Here is a 12,764-nt window from a genome sequence, read left to right on the forward strand (position 1 = left end):
GGGTTCTGTTGTTAGGGCAGGGCTCTATAGATTATATATTGAAAATACATGAATTCTTTGAAAATCTTCTTCTCTGCTCCTACTAAGGAATGAAATAAACTAATTACATAGTTATGATGAGCAAGAATACCTCTTCCAAAAATGTGAAATTTACGGCCCTTGGGTCAGGGGTTCTAGTGATAGGGCGGGGCTCTATTGATTATATAGTGAAAATACATTGAATCTTTGAAAGTTTTCTTCTCTGCTCCTTGGTATTAAGCAGATGAACTACCTATATAGTTATGATGAGCAAGGGTACTAATCTTCCAGAATTGTGAATTTCAAGGCCCCAGGGTCAGGGGTACCATAAAGGAGGAGGGGGGGGGGGGCTGTACTTACATACTGAAACTGGAAGAATTGTTCGAAATATGCTCCTTGGTATTAATCAAATATTTTAGAAAAGCAAGGGTGCCTTTTCAAAAATTGTGCAATGTGTGGATCTAGGCCTAAGGGTCAGGGGTTCATGTGTGATTGGGGCATTACTGAGCATGCTGAATGTTACTGATTACTTGAAATGCATTTTTTGTTCCCCTACCCTGCCTATGGGTATTAAGTAAACAAAATAAGCAACTGCTAAGTGTATTGTTATGATGATCAATGGGGCCTCTTTCAAAATTGTGAATGCCATAGCATCTGAATTAAAACATGAATCAAATTCAATCACTGGAAAGATGTTGCATAATGCTCAGGTGACCTATAAGGCCCATGGGCCTCTTGTTATACTATGAAATGAAATGAAACATATACCACATATATTTTGACAAATTAAAAACATTTTTTTTAAATCAAGGTTAGAGAATTCTTCAAAATCTCTAAAGGAGAAAAATGACCAGCTTCTAATATGTTTTAGGTTTTGTCAATTTGGTTCATTTCACATTTATTGTTAACTAGCAATGTATTTTTTACTAGTTTAAAATCATTCAAAATTTGTTCAAAAATCCCTTGTTTAACATGTACATAAAATACCTTAAATTTGCATTTCCAATAGCAAAGCAATTGAGGCAATTTTTATTTGAATTTTCTCTACCATTTTCCTAAAAGAAGTAATTCATTTTAAGTATTTGAAGCTAACAGGTTACTCAGATAATGATGATTTATTGAGCTACCAATTTGGTGACAATAAATACATCATATATTGTAATATTTACTCATTTTCTTAAAAAACAAGACAAAAACAATTCCACCCAAGAGGGAAAGAATGTACTAAAATTATAAAGAAATGGATGATAAACTGGTGGGGTTTTTTGAGCTTTTTCTTGGATTTGAATGGCAAAAATGTAATAAAAGATATGGAGATAAGGAACAGTATTCCATTTCAAAGTCCATAAAACAATACAAAATACAGTATAAGTGGAAATTTTATCGAGATGCAAATTTGCTGTTAGTGAGAAGTAATTTTAGCATTTTAAAAATGCCACCGAAGAAGCTATTACAAATGAAACCAAAATTAATTTTTAGCGATATCAGTGCCTTCGCTAATAATGCCAAAATAAAATTCTTGCTAAAATTTCCACGTATACGGTAGGAGCAGAGCAAACAAGGACCTCCAAAACATCAGAGGTGGGATCAGTTGCCATGGAGGAGTGAACATCCCCTGCCAAACAGTCACACAAGCTGTGTGCTCCTTGTCATGATCGGGAAATAGCAGAAAAATCTGTCGTCAATTCAGTGTATAAATATTGGACTAACAATTAGTATGAAAAACGTCAGTCAGCATTTGACTCAATGATAAATCGTATTAGCTTACAATTCAAAAGTTATGACAAGAGGCCCATGGGCCACATGGCTCACCTGAGTTACTTTGGTGATGCAGTTCTTTCCAGATTTCCCCTTTTCTTATATCTATTGTGGCCCCCCACCACCACCACGGTCTACCTCCATCTTGATTTTAATAATTTAGAATCTACACTACACAAGGATGCTTCCACGTAAGTTTCAGCTTTCCTGACCCACTGGTTCTTGGGAAGATTTTTCCTATATATTTCAGTCTATGTAAAACTTGGATTTCCTATTTTGGCCCCAGCCTACCCCCAGGGGTCATGATTTGAACAATTTAGAATCTACACTACCCCAGGATGCTTCCACATGTTTCATCCTTTCTGGCCCAGTGGTTCTTGAGAAGAAGATTTTTTATTATGACCCCGACCAAATTTGTCTTTTCTTGATTATCTCCCCTTGGAAGGGGACTTGGCCCTTTATTTTTACAATTTAAACTCCCCAGCACATAAAGATGCTTTGTACCAACTTTGGTGAAAATTGGCCTAGTGGTTCTTGAGAAGAAGTTGAAAATGTAAAAAGTTTACAAACGGACAGACGGACTACTTACAAAATGTGATCAGAAAAGCCTTCGGTGAGCTAAAAAAGGATATGATTTTTGCAGACAGACAGACAAAGCAAAAACCACAAGCCCCCAAATCTTCAATTATGGGGGTTAAAAACACCTATGCAAATTACATCTAAATACCGGTACATATTTCCTAAAAATAAAAGCAAAAAACAAGACTGGAGTAATTAGTTTATTATATCATATCAGACATTAATTTTTTTTCTTAAATCAATCCACACCAAGTATGACATCTCTAAATTTCAGTAACATCAGTATCCAGTTTGTGTAGAGTTTTCATCTGCTATTAAATCTGTACATATTATGTTTTGATATTAGGTTATCAATATCTTGAAATGTTTCAAGATTGATATCATGGACACTGCTTTCTCAGATTAGATACACTATCATCAGAAGGCTCATAGACTCAGTGATAAAGAATTACAAGTATTGTACAAAATTTAGTGATAGCAATAGCTTTGACAGTTTATTAATCCATCTAATTCTATAAAATAGATCTTTCTCCTTCTTCAGATCCTTTTCTTTCAAACACAACATTTCAAAGCTGGATATGACATCATTCACTGGAGGTACTGAAATGTAACAATATCATCACATGTATATCACCTGATTGTTGATCAATGAAAATAACACATAACAAGAGGCCCATGGACCACAATGCTCACCTTAACATGAGCTCCCATAACATGCATTTCTGTCCCTTCATCACAATTTGCATTTATCTCAGTTTCAAAGAAAGTATTCAAAATATTTTTAAAGAAACTTCATATGCTGACACATAATAATGAGAGAGCCTCTCAACTGCATCCACTTTTTTGGACATTGAGCTTTCTTTTGACATTGACCTTAATTGCTTGAATTTGTGTTTAGCCCAGTTTCAAGAGCTATTATTAAATAATACTTTTGTCAAACCTTATATGCTGATCGATACATATTGATGGGACCTATTTAATTTCATCAACATTTTTTGACCTGATTTTTCCTATAATTTAATTTGTTACTTAAATTCAGTTTTAAAAGAATGAGATGAATAAAATAGGAAAATTTTCAAATGACTCAATAAAACCTTTTTTTCTTTTCTGAATTATCTCCCCTTAGCCTTAATCCTACCCCTTCAATCTTGCCTTTTGATTTTGTTGAATTATGGGGGGAGAGATTAAAATGTAAAAAGTTTACAGATAAAAAACGTTATTTTATATGATGGATAGCAGACACTCTTTGATCAGCAAAATTTACCTATAAAGCCTTTGGCTCAAGTGAGCTAAAACGCATGATAAATTGTCTGATTTTAACATATCAATACAGAGTAAATTTAAATAAAGAGCCCACTAGATTATGTACATCATTAAATTAATATATTCTGCAGTATAATATTTAAACCAGAAGTCTCTGTCGAGACTGTAGCTCTACTGGTTTGTAATTATTACAGAGGATGAGAAAAGAAGCCATTGCCATTAGAACAAAACTGGAGAAGGCCTTAGGGGTAGCATTTTAAAGGAATTTCACAGACATTTCTATTTTTAGTAACAATGGCAACATCGTTCATCGAAATCAAAAACCGATGCACTATTTTATGTATCTTATTGTAGTCTACTTGTGAGCCAAGTTATATTAAAATCAGACCAAAACTGTAGGAGGAGTAGCGTTTTGAAAAATTGTTTACAGACAGACAGACAGCTAGACAGACGGACAGACGACGGACACCTTACTATCACATAAGCTCTTCTGGTCTCTGACCAGTAGATCTAAAAAATTCATATAAAATATCTGCAATTGCCCTCAAGCTTTTTTTACACCCTCCCTGGGTAAATCTGTCATTATCTGTAATAAATAAATCACTTCTCTAAATTCTGTAGAACAGAATGTCCATTTTACCTTGTCATCCATATTTCTTTGAGTGAATAATCCTTTCCTTTCTTTGCCACACTGTTTTCTTTCTTTAGAACAGTTATACTTCTAAAAGCCAAAACTCTTTGTAGCTCCTAAAAAAATAAATGTGCACATAATTCTTTCAATAATTATAGAATAATTTTGATTTCTCATGATGACTAATGATTAATGAATTGTTTAAAAAGGCATTGAAGAGTGTTTTACGTAAAACAAGGACAAGGAATCAGTATCAGATTTTGAATTTTGCCTCTGGGAACTACTCGGCATGATACATCATAACATATGGTATACACAGAACATGAACACAGAGGGCGTGCATGTTTAAACTAGTTCAGTGAAAGTGTGCTATACATAAGGCAATCATTAAAACAAAACTGTAAAGAAAAAATAACCAAGCTTGCCTGTTAGCTCTAAAATCAAAGGCTGATGGCCTTGTAGACGAGGGCCGGTGGCCTTTGTTGACCTATGGTTTGAGTGATGCTGGTGGCTTTAAAAACTTAAGAGTAGGCCTATGGCCTGAGATATACAGAGGCCAATGGCCAAGGTGACCGATGGTCACAAGTACAAATTATTTTAGGGCAGATTAATACACGTCAAAGACATACTTTTTTTTTTTTTTTTTTTTTTTATTTTTTCGTCTTATTACAAAGATATTACACCAAGTATGTTTTTTTTCCATGCCATTTACTCACACTTTCTCACTCACACTCATTCTTTTTGGTAAGTGGTGTTTATATTTGTTCTTGTATGTAGACAGAGAAAAAGAGATATATATTTATATACATACATATCAATATCAAAGGCCTGAAGGGCCTGCGAGTTGACTCGCTTGGGTCAATTGAGCCTTTTCATACATCTGGGCACCATACCTTAATATATTCAGTTTATTTTGCATCTTAAGAGATTTAATATTACATGTCTAATCCATGTTCGGTTCATAAATAAAGTGTATATTGCTTTTCCTTTATATATACAGGTTGGCACTAAAGGCCTTCCATATTATTTTGACTGGATTCTATAATGAATTTAAGCACATTAGCTGAAGTGGTCAGTGTTATGGAATAATTAGGTTAAAGGTTCCCACAGCAAATCTGGATTCTAAAAATAGATTTTTAACAACAACTAGCTGCAGCTAATGCGAGCAGCAGGTGTTTGTGTTAGGGAGTATTCTAGGTCAATTATAAATAAACTTCAGATGGGAAGATTAGATCCACCTATCATGCTTCAACATATATTCATACGCAGTAATTGCATGTACATCGTACAGATATTTAATCAAAAATTTCTTTAAAAGCATGAAGGCATAAATAATGTTACAGTATGAAATTTTATACAGTTTTTACCTCTTAAGTTTATACAATCACTCAAACCAAAGCATTTTTTGCTAGAACTATTATGTCTGGCGTATTGATCACCTTGATGAATGTGTGAAAAATTTTACAGCTCTGAAACGGCTGCGTCAACAGGGAGTAGCTTGCTACGCAAGCCAACTCAATAACAGAAAAAAAGTGTCACATATTGTAACAGTCTATATCTTAATGAGATTTTCAAATAAACATTTCCAGTTTTGCCAGGTATTATCAAACTTTTGCATTTCTAAGTTTCGGCTCGCAATATATTTTTCAACTCTATATTTATTGTATAAGTAAAAGAGAAGTTCCAAGAGGTTTGGCATTTTGCCTTTTTTAAGACAAGAAAAAATATATTGTTTTGTATACATGATCAAGAAATTTACAATTTTGTTGCCTTTAGACAATGGAAGTTCACCTAATAAAATGTTAATTACATTAAAACCAATTCTTTTTGAAGTTTTTTGATAAATATGCATACTAAGATCACTCCATAGTGAGGAAACCTTTTCACAATTAATAAATACATGTTGTATTGTCTCAATATGATGTTCACAAAAAGAACAGCTATCAGATGACATAACATTGATTTTTTTCAAATAATACTTAACAGGTAAAATTCTGTGAAGAATTCTATATTGTAGCCATTGGATTGAAGAGTCTTTGGTAGTCTTAAAACAAGCATTAAAAACATCCTTCACACATATCTCTATACCATAATGGCCGAGCTCTAAATTCCATTTCTCTACAGAAGTAGGAATAATTATATTAACATTTAACTGTTCATATATAGTTTTCGTACATCTGTTTTGCAAAAGAAAAGGTTTATAATACATTGGGATATAAGGAGTAGAAGATCTTTTAAGTAAACCTTTGCTTCCAATAGATTTTATGTACTTTGATATTGAACTCATTACACTGTTATATTGCATGATGGATACTTGAATATCAAATTTCTGTTGAAAAATAACATGAGATAAGACATACTTATACAAAGACATACTTATAAGATTGACCATGTGTTAATTCCCATTATGTGTTGGCCGATGGCCTGAGATCATGTAAAGAGGCCGATGACTAAGATGACTGATGGTCATAAATGAATTTGAAAAGATTAACACATCAAGGCATTATAGGATTAACAATGTTTTAATACCCCCTCTCATGAGTAGTTTCCCTTGATCAGATACTGAAGGTGGTGGGGAACTGGTAGTTCAGTTCCAAAACAACAGAGAATCAATGTAACATGAGAATCAAGCTATTGTCTATAAGTGAAATGATTTGATTTGCACATGTCATGAAATCACTGATAATAATAATCTGACAAATGGTGCAAAACTCTGTACTTTATATAAACAGTATTTAATTACATTAAAAATAATATTTAGAAAATCTTTTCATCACAAATCACAATACTTGTGAATGGATTTAATCCGTACAAAGTCAAAATTGAAAAGTTTATATCCAGATTCCCTACTCAGGCTAAGTGGTTTGCTTTATATTTTCACTCGTGCTTCACACTCGTGAAAATTTTTAAAAAAATCCTGTCCCACTCGTGAAATAAATTCCATATTCAACTACGAAACATTGAATATCCTCTATTTACTCTATTAAAATCATAATCAAATACACTGTAGGTCTCTCACTGTGTAGAGAGTCTTCAATACCCTGTACATTAAAAGCCTCCCCCCATAGCCTCACATGCAGAAACACAAGCAATAACACTTCTACCTGTAAATTTCATTCCAACATTGCCAGGACAGTTCTTACTTAGGACAACATCCATACATCTCATGATCTGCAATATAAGACAGTAAATGTATTTTGATGATCTGGTCCTACAGTAAATAAAAACTGAGTAGACAAATCAATACGATTACGTTATACAGTCCAGTCCAATACGAAAAATCGTAATATTACAGAATATCGTAATATTATTCTTATATTACTATTTTTCGTAATATAGTTAAATTACGAAAACTCGTAACATAGCATGTTGTGAGAGACTGTATTACGAGTTTTCGTAACCCGCACCTCAGATCTCCAGATTTCCGCATTATTCCGCATTTTTTCCTCATTTTAATATGGAAAAAATGTGGAAAAAAATACGGAGAAAATTAACAATACGGAAAAGCAGAAAATATACGGAAATAATCCGGAAAATAAACGGAAATAATACGGAGAATTGGACTTAGTCTATTTTTCATCTGGAAAAATATTGAACTCTTAACTTAGAATATTTTTCATCTGGAAAAAATACGGAGCTCTGGACTTAGAATTTTTTCATCAAAAACAAGATGTGTTTGTGAAACACAGTAGCACGTGGCAAAGCACATTTAGCAAATGGGTCTCAGTCAAGGTCACACAATCATTGTTATTTGTGTCATTTGAAAGCACTTTATTAGTGTAGTATGCATACCAAATATTAAGTCTCTATCATCTATGGTTCAAAAGTTATGGCGAAAATTCGAAAAAAGCTATTTTTAGCAAGGTCACAAGGTCATTGACCTTGGTGTCAGTTGAAGGTGCCTAATTAGTGGAGTATGCATACCAAATATGAAGTCTTTATCTCTCACAGTTTAAAAGTTATGGCGAAAGTTCGAAAAAGCTATTTTTAGCATATAGGTCACAGTCAAGGTCACTGACCTTGGTGTCAGTTGAAAGTGCCTAATTAGTGGAGTATGCATACATACCAAATATGAAGTCTCTATCTCTCACGGTTCAGAAGTTAAGGCGAAAGTTCGAAAAAGCTGTTTTTAGCATAAAGGTCACAATCAAGGTCACAAGGTCACTGACCTTGGTGTCATTTGAAAGTGTTTTTGTAGTGGAGTATCCATACCAAATATGAAGTCTCTAAGTCTCAAGGTTCAAAAGTTATGGCGAAGGTTAAAGTTGACAACAGACAGACAAACAGACAGACAAACAGACAGACATACAGATAAACAGACAGACAGGACAAAAACAATATGCGCCCCGAAAAAATTTGGGTGCATAAAAACTGTCTTGGAGTTAACAGCAGTTCTCTGTTTCTCCTGAGTGTTATACACATGTACAATTTGATCGGGATCGGAAGAATGTTTCAAAAAGTCGGGCTCAATGATCAATTAATTTAAACAACAGACCGCCAAAATTTAACCTTGGCTTCCATGTTGCAACGTCTGCTCTGTTTAAAGGAAGAAGTTTGTTGACCAGACAGCCTGAGATCGTATTGCTGTATCAACCAAAAGGTGCAGATACACGTATTTCATATGCGGTAGGTCAGTCATATTTTTTTAACATGTGTGTTAAAATGTTTAACATGTGATGAAAATAAATACTCTAGGCCTAGGACTGAGCTACCAGGCTACATACGTTTCAGCCAATATGCCCATGACTCAAATCTTTCAATCAGCTCATAGAATTTTATTATGGTTAACCACAATTAAGGTGTTAATTTTGGGGAGCCATGGGCTGTAATCTCTAGCAATGATTTACCATACTTTTTTTTTTTTTTGGTAGCGTCTGTGCATGAGGAGGAGATTTCTGAAAAAGAATAAGTGCTTATTCAACTTACTGCGGTTTTAACAGGCTTAAAGCTTGGTCCATGGATGGTTATGTTTGAGGTATATATATTCTTTTTTTTTCTTTTTTTATTGCTTGTTTAATTAAAAACAGTCAACTATGATTGTCATTATTATAAATAATATTTTAAATAAATTGATATAAAATTGAAGAACCCAAACTTGTGTTTATAAAAAGATTTTAAAAGGAATAAAAGCAATGAATTTAAACTTTATTAATATTGCACCATTATAATTTAAGTACTTTTTTTTTAATTGATAGGATTTGCCAATTCGACCGCAAGTGCTGCTGCAAGAAATTAAACATGCAGTGACCTTACAATTTACAAAGAAGTTTGAAGAAAATTTTTATTGGACAGATGGGTGTAAAGCAAAGACCTGAGATATAAATTGAATTGTGAGAAATATGAATCAGGGATGCAGGTAGAAAATGGCAAAATTTTAATGTGATTCAGATTGATAAAAAATGTCAAAAAATTTTTCTTGTTTTGTAAATATTCAATGCAATGTCAATTGTTATTTTTTCCCCAATATCTAATAGTGTTGAACATTTCACTCCCACTTTTGCTTAAATAGAATGAATAAATTTCATTTTTATTTAATATGAATATTAAAAAATGCCACATTTTTTCCATGATGACCTTGTGGCTTAAATAACAGTTCCAGTTTTTTTTTTCCATACAATTGCTCCTATTTGTTTGTCAATGATATAAGATCCAATACATTGCTCATGAACATAATGTGTAATTTTGTTCATTCATTTATATGTTTTTTTCTCATAATGATATAATAAATTGTATATAATTTTGCACATTGTTGATGGTTTTGTAAATATTTATGTATGTATGCATCATGTAGTGGTTTTATTAGCCATTTTATAACCATGTGATTAACTCCGTATTTTCTCCAGATTTCCGTATTTCCGCATTTTATCAACCAAGTAAATACCTCCATATTTTGTATATATGGAAATGCGGAAATCTGGAGAGAATACGGAAAAAGAGTCCAAATACTCCCATCCACATTTTCTCCATATTTTGAATACGGAGAAAATCTGGAAATTTGAATCTACGAAAATCTGGAATGAATGCGGAAAATTAGTCCAAATACTCCCGTCCGCATTTTCTCCTTATTTTGAATAAGGAAAAAATGTGGAGATCTGAGGTGCGGGCATGTAAGACAAAATTAAGCATTGAAAGAAACTGAATGATGTTAAGGAAAGTGTGACGTCAGAAATACATTATGCCCCAATGGTACTAGTATCACGTGGTCATTTTGGTCAGTGACCTCTATCGAAAAGTATGAAAATGCAAGAAGAAAGTAACAATAGTAATGGGTGAGTGAAAATTTTGTATTATTATTCTTATATAAGAATTTTCCCAGGGATGGGAACAATTTTCCATAAAACTTCAATATATCCTAAAACTTGTCATAGTGTTCTATAATCCCCGAATTCCCTATATTTTTCCCGAAGTCTACCCTAAAAATCAGACCCTCATCTCCAACAACGAGATGTTACGGGATATAACTTGTACAACTTTCACTAGGCTCTGACTCTGCATGCACTTGGATCAAATGCATCAAAACAAAGAAAATGCATGCATATCCACGATGATTTGATGAAACCAGAGACGTATAATCTCTCATGAAACATAACAAGCAGGTTGTATCAGAAAAAAGGGAAGTTACTCTTAGAAGAGTTAGAAATTGCTTATATTACGAATTTTAGTAATATTACGATTTTTCGTATTGGACTGGACTGTTATAGTTTTACTTCAACTTGAAACCCAATCAAAGCATTCAGTTTCAATACACGTGAAAGACTTACTGCAGAGAAAATTCAAGTTAAAACTGTAAAATACAAGTACATGTATATACTATACCCTTCATGCCTACAGGTACACAAGGCCCCATTACATGTACCACAGCCTTCACCTGCCTCTGTCTTTGTCTTCTGTCTAATCCAACCCAGCTGGAATCTTTCTTCTCCATGTTCTTTTCAGCCAGCTTACTTTTCTCTTTTCTTCTGAGTGCCATGTCATTGCCGGAGTACAAATCATGTTGTTCTCCATCCTAGGACTATAAATACATGGCCAATCCAATACCACTTCCTGAGAAATATTTTTTCAATCTACTTGTTTTTATTTTATATACTGCTTTTTGAGAAATAAACTTAAATTATGCCAATTTAAATATATATATAGAATATTAATAAAGAAATAGATCTAGATTATGCTAAATTATTTATATGTACAACATAAATCACCAAACAATTCCATTCTTATATGGAAAAGAAGTACAGAGACAATTCGAACTACCTGTTTCTTCGGTAGGCTAGCTCTTAAATTTGATCTGCAGTTTGACAGATCATGACTGACATGAGATGATAAGATTTGAAAGCGTAACTTGTACATAAATGATACGTAATAGGCTACTTACAGCGCTTTGTCTGTCGTCGGCTTCTTGTTTATATATATAGGCCTAAATCGCACAGCACATGGCTTTTTCAGGTGACGATCTCTCTCGCATCGACGCTTGATTTCCGTCACACTTGAAATAATAAAAACTTCACGCTTCAAATAATAAAAACTTCACGCTTCAAATAATAAAATCTTCACGCTTCAAATAATAAAATCTTCACGCTTCAAATAATGTAGGAAAATCTCTCTCACTTAAACGTTTGTATCCGTCACGCTAGAAATAATAAAATCTTCACGCTTCAAATAATGTAGGCAGTCACAATCTTATAATTATTGTGGAGAAGGGGACAGAGTTTTCGTTACTGTCACTGAAAAAGAAGTTATCTTTCCTGTTGAAAATAAAAACAAAGCCTTATATTTACATGATCATTATTGTTGCAAAGATTATATAACGAAGATTTCGGAAATAATTGTTTTAAGTTTTTTTTTTTTTTTTAATTTTATTTTTTTTTTTTTCAATCACTACATTGTTATTACAGGGATGCATTGTTATAAAATGATGAAATAAGAATAATTATGATCTTGAAGTAAAATAAAAAAAAAGTGTACAAAATAATAATAATAAAAAAAAATTTTTTATTTAATTTTTTTTTTTATTATTTTTTTTTTAATATCGTGTCCACATTGACTGGCAAGATTATTATTGTAAAGTGTAAATAATTATAATTGGAGGAGAAAATAAAATAATGTGTACAATTTTATGGAAAGCCGTAGGGTACCCCCACATTATTATTATTTTTTCCTATATAATTATACCAAAAATAATTATAACTAAAAATCTTGCTTTTTTACAACATTATTATTATTTCCTGCAACAATTTTATAATCTTGTCAGTTAAATGTGTACACATTATTTTATTTTCTTCTCCAATTATAATTATTCACACTTTACAATAAAAAAAAAAAAAAAAAAAAAAAAAAAAAAAAAAAATCTTTTTTTTTTATTATATTTTTTTTTTATTATTATTATTATTTTGTACACATTTATTTTTTTTTTATTTGACTTCAAGATCATAATTATTCTTATTTCATAATTTTATAACAATGCATCCCTGTAATAATAATGTAGTGATTGGAAAAAAAAGTTATTTCCGAAATCTTC

At 32.4% G+C, this 12,764-nt stretch overlaps 2 long non-coding RNA genes across 4 annotated transcripts; one reads left to right on the forward strand and one right to left on the reverse strand.

The window, feature by feature from the left end:
• Nucleotides 1–2,547: 2,547 nt before the first annotated feature.
• LOC134257501 (uncharacterized) lies at nt 2,548–11,666 on the reverse strand. Of its 3 annotated transcripts, none has more exons than XR_009989927.1 (5): nt 11,622–11,666; nt 11,066–11,261; nt 7,354–7,420; nt 4,259–4,365; nt 2,548–2,955 (listed from the first exon to the last, which is right to left on the reverse strand). It is a non-coding gene; the product is annotated as an uncharacterized LOC134257501 (long non-coding RNA). The 3 variants fall into 3 exon arrangements; XR_009989925.1 differs by having other exon boundaries at nt 11,066–11,293; nt 11,622–11,656; XR_009989926.1 differs by having other exon boundaries at nt 11,589–11,654.
• On the forward strand, nt 8,735–9,738 carry LOC134257502 (uncharacterized). The gene is made up of 3 exons (XR_009989928.1): nt 8,735–8,875; nt 9,121–9,224; nt 9,445–9,738. It is a non-coding gene; the product is annotated as an uncharacterized LOC134257502 (long non-coding RNA).
• Nucleotides 11,667–12,764: the final 1,098 nt, after the last annotated feature.

The sequence above is a fragment of the Saccostrea cucullata genome, unplaced genomic scaffold, assembly GCF_032062105.1.
Source record: "Saccostrea cucullata isolate Sc308-1 unplaced genomic scaffold, CSIRO_AGI_Scuc_v1 ctg16420, whole genome shotgun sequence".
In the NCBI taxonomy this organism is placed as follows: domain Eukaryota; kingdom Metazoa; phylum Mollusca; class Bivalvia; order Ostreida; family Ostreidae; genus Saccostrea; species Saccostrea cuccullata.